The 8,828-nt window shown below is 38.6% G+C and overlaps 1 pseudogene; it reads right to left on the reverse strand.

Moving 5' to 3' along the window:
• Positions 1–2,669: 2,669 nt before the first annotated feature.
• On the reverse strand, positions 2,670–2,769 carry LOC113307099 (annotated as a pseudogene).
• Positions 2,770–8,828: the final 6,059 nt, after the last annotated feature.

Below are 8,828 nucleotides of genomic sequence, written 5' to 3' on the forward strand. Positions count from 1 at the left end.
GGAAATAGAGGTGTTGTGGTCAGGGTTGCTGTTGGAATATTTTTTCGACAATTCAGGGATATTAAGGGCTAGAAAAGCTTCCCCAACATTCGTAGTTATCTAATAAAGAGTTTGGAAGTATTGGGAGAGTTCAAATATGCGTGAAGAGAGTTTAAAAGAAAGAAAACTCCGAAATTTGCTGTGGAGATAAACCAAGATTTTGGGGGAGATTTAATCGAGTTGTGGCCTATAAAAGGGGGGATAAGTCATATAAGGGGACGAATCCTTTCAGAGAAGTTTAGAACACCACAGAGCTCCAGAGATCGAGTTGCAGGGAAATACCTTATTCTGCTGCTGCTGCTGAAGAGGAAGAACACGAAGAACATTGACGCACAAGCAACTGTCAGCAAACTATCGTTGTTTCACAAGAACCTATGTCGTTCATCACAGCGGTTGCATTAGGTCTTTAGCTACTATTTCTCCCTGTAACAGTGATTCTGCAACACCAACAAACTGTTGCGAATCGTCTGTATTATCACTTTTCATCTTTTTAATCATCTTTTGAGCCATAAACAAATATTTTGAGATCATGATTAATATGAGGAGCTAAACCCCATTGCTGAGGCGATAGAGGAAGCTATTTTTCCAACAAAAAGTGGTACAATCTATTTTATTTAATTTATTGCAATTATTATTATGATTATTTGCCTTGAACTATTATTGAATATGATTTTTATTTGAGTGATTGTGATCTATTTTGATGGAGTATGCTTAGTTTATAGACTCTTGATGCTTCATACTTGGTATTTACAATTACTTTTGAAAATCTATTAGTTGCAATATTTTAGAATCAAATTAAACGAGAAAATTGCATGAATAAATATTTGGACCAAATCACTTTGAACTTGGAAAATAGTGGAATCTTAGCCTCAGTGTTCTTTTAATATTGATACCAACTTTGTCAGTGTTTGTTATAATTATTAGTGAGTTTTCTATTTAGTTTTGAATTTAAGTCTAAAGTTATCCTTCACAAGTTCGAGAATCGAATCACTTTTTACCACTATCTACAAATCACATCAATTTTTGGCGCCGCCGACGCGGACTTGTTTTTAGGGTTTTAGATATATATATTATTTTTTTTTTTTATGTTTTTGGGTATTTATCTTGTGTCTACAGGTTCTGGATCATAAAGAAAATTGATCCAAAGAGTTTGGTGATTTCATAAAGACTTGGAGCTAAAGATTAAAGCAAAAAGAACAGAAAAGAAGACAATTTTATTTTAGACAATTTTAATTTAGGGTTTGTTTATTTTCTTTTAGAAAACAAAAAAAAAACTGTATTATGGTTTATTATTTTTGTAATTTTTCTTTCTTTTTGGACTTTTGGACTTTTGGACTTTGGGACATTATTTTTTTTTATTACCCTATGGAAGGGTACTTTAAATATAAACTGTTTGCAGACAAGGAGGACAATTACGATATTGTCTCTGCACCTTGGGTTCGTACACTTGACATCGGAGTCAGTGGCCCGAGTCGACTACAACCGATTCATCCCCCGTCTGGAACGGGAGGTAAGATTCAAATACTCGCGAATCCCCAGTCAACGAGTTACTGGACTCCTTCGTATGCATATATGTTGAGGACTGAATACGGACATTTATTTTTCTAGTAAAGGGCAAGGCCTGGCCATACAAGATAAGGTATCGGATTTCATCACCGTTCTCTTCTTGCCCGCCTTAGGAATACGTAACCTACGCGAACCTAAGCCTAAAATTTTGACTAGAACGAGACCGATAGGGTAACGATCTTAACAGGAAAGTCATTTGAGAAATATTGGTTACTATTTTAAGCATACTTCGAAGTTCTTGACGGTTTCTATAAGTTGAATGCGTGACTGCGCCGCCTTGTAATACCGGTGAGGCCTTGGGTATCAAAGCTCCACCGAGCTTCCCTCGCCTCTATTCAACTTACTTTAACTCGGATTGATTCCAGAGGGGTTTGCTTAAATTGTAACGAATTCCCGTTCGAAGGATTAGAAGCTGGTCTAGAAACAATCTAAGTGGAGCCATCATGCTTTTTGTTTGCTAGAAATCAATAGGTTTGATTTGGTTGAGTCGGCCTTGATCTGTGTTTGCTTACCCTTCCAATTTAGAAAATTCTATTGTATGCCTGAACGTAAAAGAGACGCACTAGGTAGATTTGTTAAAGAGAAACCTAGTAGTTCTAAGCGTCTCGATTACCTTAATCTAGAGAGTACGACTTTTGAAGAGTCTGTTTTTGAACGTCCTTTGACTGAGGAGAGAATCCTTGCTCCGATAGCGCCAGAAATGGCAACTTTGAAAGCTTTGTTGAATCCAACTAGGACTACTCGTCCCTCATGTATCAGGTTAGCTGAGACGGAAGCAACTTATGAACTTAAACCTGGGACCTTACAGCTGCTCCCAATCTTTTTAGGGAAAGAAAATGAAAACCCCTATTTCCATGTTAGGGACTTTGAGGAAATTTGTAGTACCCTCAGGATTAGAAACCTAGATGATGATGCTTTGAAACTTAGGTTATTCCCCTTTTCCCTGAAAGATAAAGCTAAATCGTGGCTATATAGTTTGGCTTCCGGGTCAATCGAAACGTATGAACAACTTACATCTGCCTTTTTGAACAAGTTTTTCCCTAGGCACAAAACATCGTCTATTAGGACGCAAATCTGCACGTTTTCTCAACAGGAGGGAGAAACTTTGTATAGGTATTTGGAAAGGTTCAATGATTTATTAGCCCAATGTCCTCATCATGGTTTAGAGAAGGTTAGGTTAGTTCAGATCCTTTATGAGGGTTTAGATTATCCCACCACAACCACAGTAGAATCTATGTGTACTGGTGGATTTGAGAACCAAACAGTTGATGACGCGATGACATATTTGCATGAAGTCGCCGAAAAGACCCAACAATGGGAAAGTAGTAGGGGACCCCAGAAAACAATTCTTCTCGGCAGAGGAAACGTTAATAGGGTAGAAGGAGGCTATGAATCAGATGCCAAAATTGCTGATAAGCGAAAAGGTTAGAAGCTTTAGAAGTGGGTAACACTAGTGGTAGATTGGAGCCTTTTGGGAAGGCCAGAATAATGAAGAGCAAGCCAATGCTCTATATAATAACACTAGGTTTGATAATCGTCAGAAGTTTGACCCATATTCAGAAACCTATAATCCTGGTTGGAGAAACCATCCGAACTTTTCATGGTCTAAGGGCCAGAGTCAGGGTCAGTCTAATAATTCTAATGCTCCCCCAGGTTTTGGCTACACTAGGAATACATCAGGCCCAGAAAATAAAACGACTAGCTTAGAGGAATCTATTAAGATGTTAGCAAAAACTCAGGAAATGTTAGCACAGAGCCATGTTAGTTTTCAACAGGAAACCAAGCAGAATTTTCAAACTAATGCTCAGAGCCTTGCTAAGTTAGAACTTCAAGTCGGCCAAATAGCTAAGACCTTAAGTGAGAGAGATAATGGTAGGTTCCCTAGTCAGACTAATCCCAATCCTAGAGGAGTTCATGAAGTAGGTACAAAACCATCGAATCAATTGAATGCTATTAGAACCCTTAGGAGTGGTAGAATAGTAACAATCAGGTAACCATGCCCGATAGTGAACATACTGTAGTTCACCCCTCAGGACCACTAGCTAAGGAAACTGATAAAATTTCTGATGATGCCAACTCAGTTCCTGAGAGGTCTGATTCTGTGCCTAGAGCCCCATTTCCTCAGCTATTAGTACCAACAAAGAAGGAATCGAACTTTAATGACATATTGGAGGTTTTTAAGCAAGTTACCATAAACCTTCCTTTATTAGATGCAATTAGGCAAATTCCTGCTTATGCCAAGTTCCTTAAGGATATGTGTACGCGAAAGCGAAAACTTAGCGTCCATAAGAAAGCCTTTTTAGCTAGTCACGTAAGTTCAATTATTCAAAACACTACAACTCCAAAGTACAAAGACCCAGGTTCCCTACCATTGCTTGTACAATAGGTAAACGCCGGGTAGAAAAATCTTTACTTGACTTAGGAGCCAGTGTGAACCTACTTCCGTACCATGTGTACTTACAGCTAGGACTTTGTGAAATAAAACCTACTCAGATAACACTGCAGTTAGCTGATAGGTCTGTTAAAATTCCTCGAGGTGTTATTGAGGATGTCCTTATTGAGGTCGACAAGTTTATCTATCCAATGGATTTCGTGGTCCTAGATACTCAACCTGTCCCAGACCCAGAGAACCAGATACCTGTGATTTTAGGTCGCCCGTTTTTAGCTACATCGAATGCGATCATTAACTGTCGAAATGGTGTGATGAATTTATCTTTTGGTAATATGACTATAGAGATGAACATTTTTAATGTCAGTAAGCTACCTTATGAGCTAGATGACACATGTGTTGAAGAGGTGAACATGATAGAAGCCTTAGTTCAGAATTCATTACCAAACATTTTATTTGAAGACCCATTAGAAAGTTGTCTATCCCATTTTGGTTTAGATTTTGATGACGATAGCACTATTGAACAAGTGAATGCTCTATTAGATTCTACCCCTGTGTTAGACACTGATAGATGGAAAGATAGGTTCGAACCGTTACCAGTTTCTGAGACTACCCTAATTCCTTCTTTAGAAGAGCCCCCAAAGTTGGACCTTAAACCACTACCCGATACTCTACAGTATGTGTTTTTAGGCCCATCTGAGACTTTATCTGTGATTGTAGCTTCCGATTTGGATAGTGATCAAGAGAGTAGGCTAGTAAAAGTACTTCAAGGTAATAAGGAAGCTTTAGGGTAGACTATAGCAGACATTAAGGGTATAAGTCCTAATGTGTGTATGCATCAGATTCATTTAGAGGAAGACTCGTAACGTTCCAGGGAGATGAACGTCGACTGAACCCTAACATGAAAGAGGTAGATCGAAAAGAGGTGCTTAAGTTGTTAGATGCGGGTATTATTTACCCAATTTCAGACAGTAAGTGGGTCAGCCCTGTTCAGGATGTCCCCAAGAAATCAGGTGTCACTGTAGTACAGAATGATAATAATGAATTTATCCCAACCCGAGTGACCACAGGATGGCGTGTGTGTATTGGCTATAGGAAATTGAACAAGGTCACAAGGAAGGACCACTTTCCCCTTCCCTTCATCGACCAGATGCTAGAGAGATTAGCTGGACATAGTCACTACTGCTTTTTAGATGGATACTCTGGATATAATAAGATCGTTATTTCCCCAGAAGACCAGGAGAAAACCACTTTTACCTGTCCCTTTGGTACCTTTGCGTATAGACGCATGCCTTTCGGGCTTTGTAATGCCCCTGCGACTTTTCAGCGTCGCATGATGAGCATATTTTCTGACATGGTAGAACGGTTCTTAGAGGTCTTTATGGATGATTTTTCAGTGTTTGGTTCATCTTTTGATGAGTGCTTGCATCATTTGACATTAGTGTTGACTAGGTGTAAGGAAAAGAATTTAGTGCTTAATTGGGAAAAATGCCATTTCATGGTTGAATCAGGAATTGTCTTAGGGCACATCGTTTCTTCAAAGGGTATAGAGGTAGACAAAGCCAAAATTGACCTTATTAAGACTCTAAAGGTCCCAAAAACCGTAAAAGATATTAGGTCATTCTTAAGGCATGCAGGTTTTTACCGTTGATTCATTAAGGATTTTAGCTTGATTTCTAGACCTCTTTGCAAATTGCTTGCAAAAGATGTTAAGTTTGTCTTTGATGATGCTTTCTTAAAGGCTTTTGATAAGCTTAAAACTTTACTCACTACTACCCAGATAGTCCAGGCACCCAACTGGAACCTACCCTTTGAGATCATGTGTGATGCTTCAGATTATGTTATAGGCGTTGTGCTAGGTCAGCCAGAAAACAAATTACTCCATGTGATTTACTATGCTAGCAAAACTCTGAATGATTCCAAAATGAACTATACAACTACCGAGAAGGAATTGCTAGCCATCGTGTTTGCCTTGGATAAGTTTAGATCCTATTTATTAGGTTCTAAGATCGTAATCTATACTGATCATGCTGCTTTGAAATACCTTTTGTCTAAGAAGGATACCAAACCTAGATTGATTAGATGGATCCTTTTGTTACAAGAATTTTTTCCAGACATTAGAGACAAAAAGGGTGCATAGAATGTGGTAGAAGGCCACTTGTCTAGGCTAGTTGTTAGTTCCCCTAATAATTCCCTTCCTATAAGGGATAGTTTTCCTGATGAACAATTGTTCTCTGTTTCCCAATCACCTTGGTATGCAAATATAGTGAATTATCTTGTTACTGGTCGAATGCCTCAACATTGGGGTAAGCAAGATCGTTTTAGGTTTTTAGCCGAGGTTAAGCATTTCGTTTGGGACGATCCTTATCTGTTTAAGTATTGTCTGGACCAGATTATTAGAAGATGTGTATCTGAGAGTGACCAGTCTAGTATTATCTATTTTTGTCATGAACATGCATGTGGGGGTCATTTTAGTGCTAAGAAGACTGCTGCTAAGATTTTGCAGTGTGGATTTTACTGGCCTTCGTTGTTTAAAGATTCCCATAGTCATTGTGTTTCTTGTGAGCGTTGCCAGAAGTTAGAAACCATTTCCCGTAGAAATATGATGCCTTTGAACCCTATTTTAGTGATTGAGGTATTTGATGTGTGGGGCATTGATTTTATGGGTCCATTTCCCATTTCGTTTGGTTATCTTTACATACTTGTCATTGTAGACTATGTGTCTAAGTGGGTTGAGGCGGTTCCGTGTAAAACAAATGACCACAAGGTCGTAGTACAGTTTTTGAAAGAGAATATACTTACACGTTTTGGTACACCGCGAGCTATAATTAGTGATGGAGGTTCACACTTTTGTAACAGACTGTTTGCTCTTTTAATGAAACAATACGGTATTGCCCATAAAGTAGTAACCCCATATCACCCTCAGACTAGTGGTCAGGTAGAGGTTTCCAATAGGGAAATTAAACGTATTTTAGAGAAAACAGTTAATCCAAATAGGAAAGACTGGTCGTCGAGGCTTACTGATGCCTTATGGGCTTATCGTACTGCGTTTAAGACACCCATTAGAATGTCACCTTATCGTTTAGTATTTGGCAAGCATGTCACCTGCTTGTTGATTTAGAGCATCGAGACTATTGGGCTATTAAGAACTTAAACTTTTCACTTGACAAGGCAGGAGCTCAAAGAAAACTCCAGCTCAATGAGTTGGACGAGATTCGTAGAGATGCATACGATAGTGCTAAGGAGTATAAGAACAAAATTAAACTTGTGCATGATAGGAATATTTTACGAAAGTCATTTTCTCCAGGTCAAAGACACTCGGTTGCATCTATTCCCCGGGAAGTTGCGCTCTCGATGGACCGGTCCTTTTGTGGTCCGTACTGTTTTTTCTCATGGCACTGTTGAGATTGAGACACCATATGGTAGTAGTTCTTCGAAGGTTAATGGTCAGCGATTGAAGCCCTTTATAGAGCCTTTTCCTAAAGGTGATTTTGAGGAGGTCCCTATGGAGGACCCTGTTTACCTTGATTGACCATCGAGGCGATTTTGTATGTTGTATATTATTTTTGTAGGTTTTTTTTGGTTGCACTTCACCCAGTACTATCTTTCCGACTTCTCTCTTTACTATTTCCTCATGTTACTTACATTTTTGGCACTGTTCTTTAATTAGAAACATTGAGGACAATGTTAGATTTAAGTTTGGGGGTGGGGTAGAACTTTTTGACTTTTTGTTACCTTTTCGTTGCAATAAATAAACTCCAGAGCCTAGAAATTTATCCTTATTAAGGATGACACTACCCAATCTAAGTGGATGGAGGCATTTTGGTTGTAGGAGTTGAGGAACCAATCTGATTAGATGGAAACATCTAAAGAGTCTATTCATAAAAGCACAGAGCTCAGGTGTTAGAAATAACATGGTAGTTTCGCCATATCTCATTGAGTCCTTTTCACTTCTATTTTTATTTTTTTATTTTTAAAATATGTTTCACTAAGTGATTAGGTGGGGCTCACGATTCAAGTTATTACCATTGCTAGGGTGAAATAGAGTGATTGAGAAAGCCAAAAAAAAAAAAGTTGAAAAAAAAAATAGAAAGAAAGAAAGAAAGACAAATTGAGACCAGACCATCATACCAACTGGAATAAATTCAATAAAGTCGACCACTGGAACCCTTGTATATGCCAGTTGTGTTGACCTAGAGTTAGGATTATCGACCACTGGTACCCTCGTATATGCCAGTGTGTTGATATTAGTCAGACCGGTATCTCAGTCCGTTAGGATAGGCTCATTATGGCAGTGGCCTTCAGACAGATATGAGAAACACCGTTCACCTTAGTCAACATCAAAACCATATATGTTTTTCTATATCCATCTTCTTAATATATCCATGTGATTTGTTTGATTATGAGTTTGGATACGACTATTTGAGTAGATCTATGTCACTTTATATGAATTTTAGTATGCTTGAGTGAGAACTCGTGTACAACAATTGGAATTTCGCATCAGGGTACTTCCTCCTGTAGTCAATAAGTATACCAACCAAGGAGATTCTTTAGTGCCTTCCAAGGTTCTGTGTAGATAGCTAAGGTCTGGAGTATAAAGGTTTTGTGGGTACACCTCTGGTAAGCCCTCCAGAGACAACACTCCGCCACTAGAGACACCTTGGGGTTTAAAGGCTTATTGCATACGCTAAATGCAAACGACGATGCCTGCGACAGTGAGTTAGGATTTTATTTCTATTTTATTTTTGCTCGAGGACTAGCAAATAATAGGTTTGGGGATATTTGATAGACACATTTTTGTGTCCGATTTGTCTCGATTCTATATATTGTTAGG

The sequence above is a fragment of the Papaver somniferum genome, chromosome 8, assembly GCF_003573695.1.
Source record: "Papaver somniferum cultivar HN1 chromosome 8, ASM357369v1, whole genome shotgun sequence".
Taxonomy (NCBI): domain Eukaryota; kingdom Viridiplantae; phylum Streptophyta; class Magnoliopsida; order Ranunculales; family Papaveraceae; genus Papaver; species Papaver somniferum.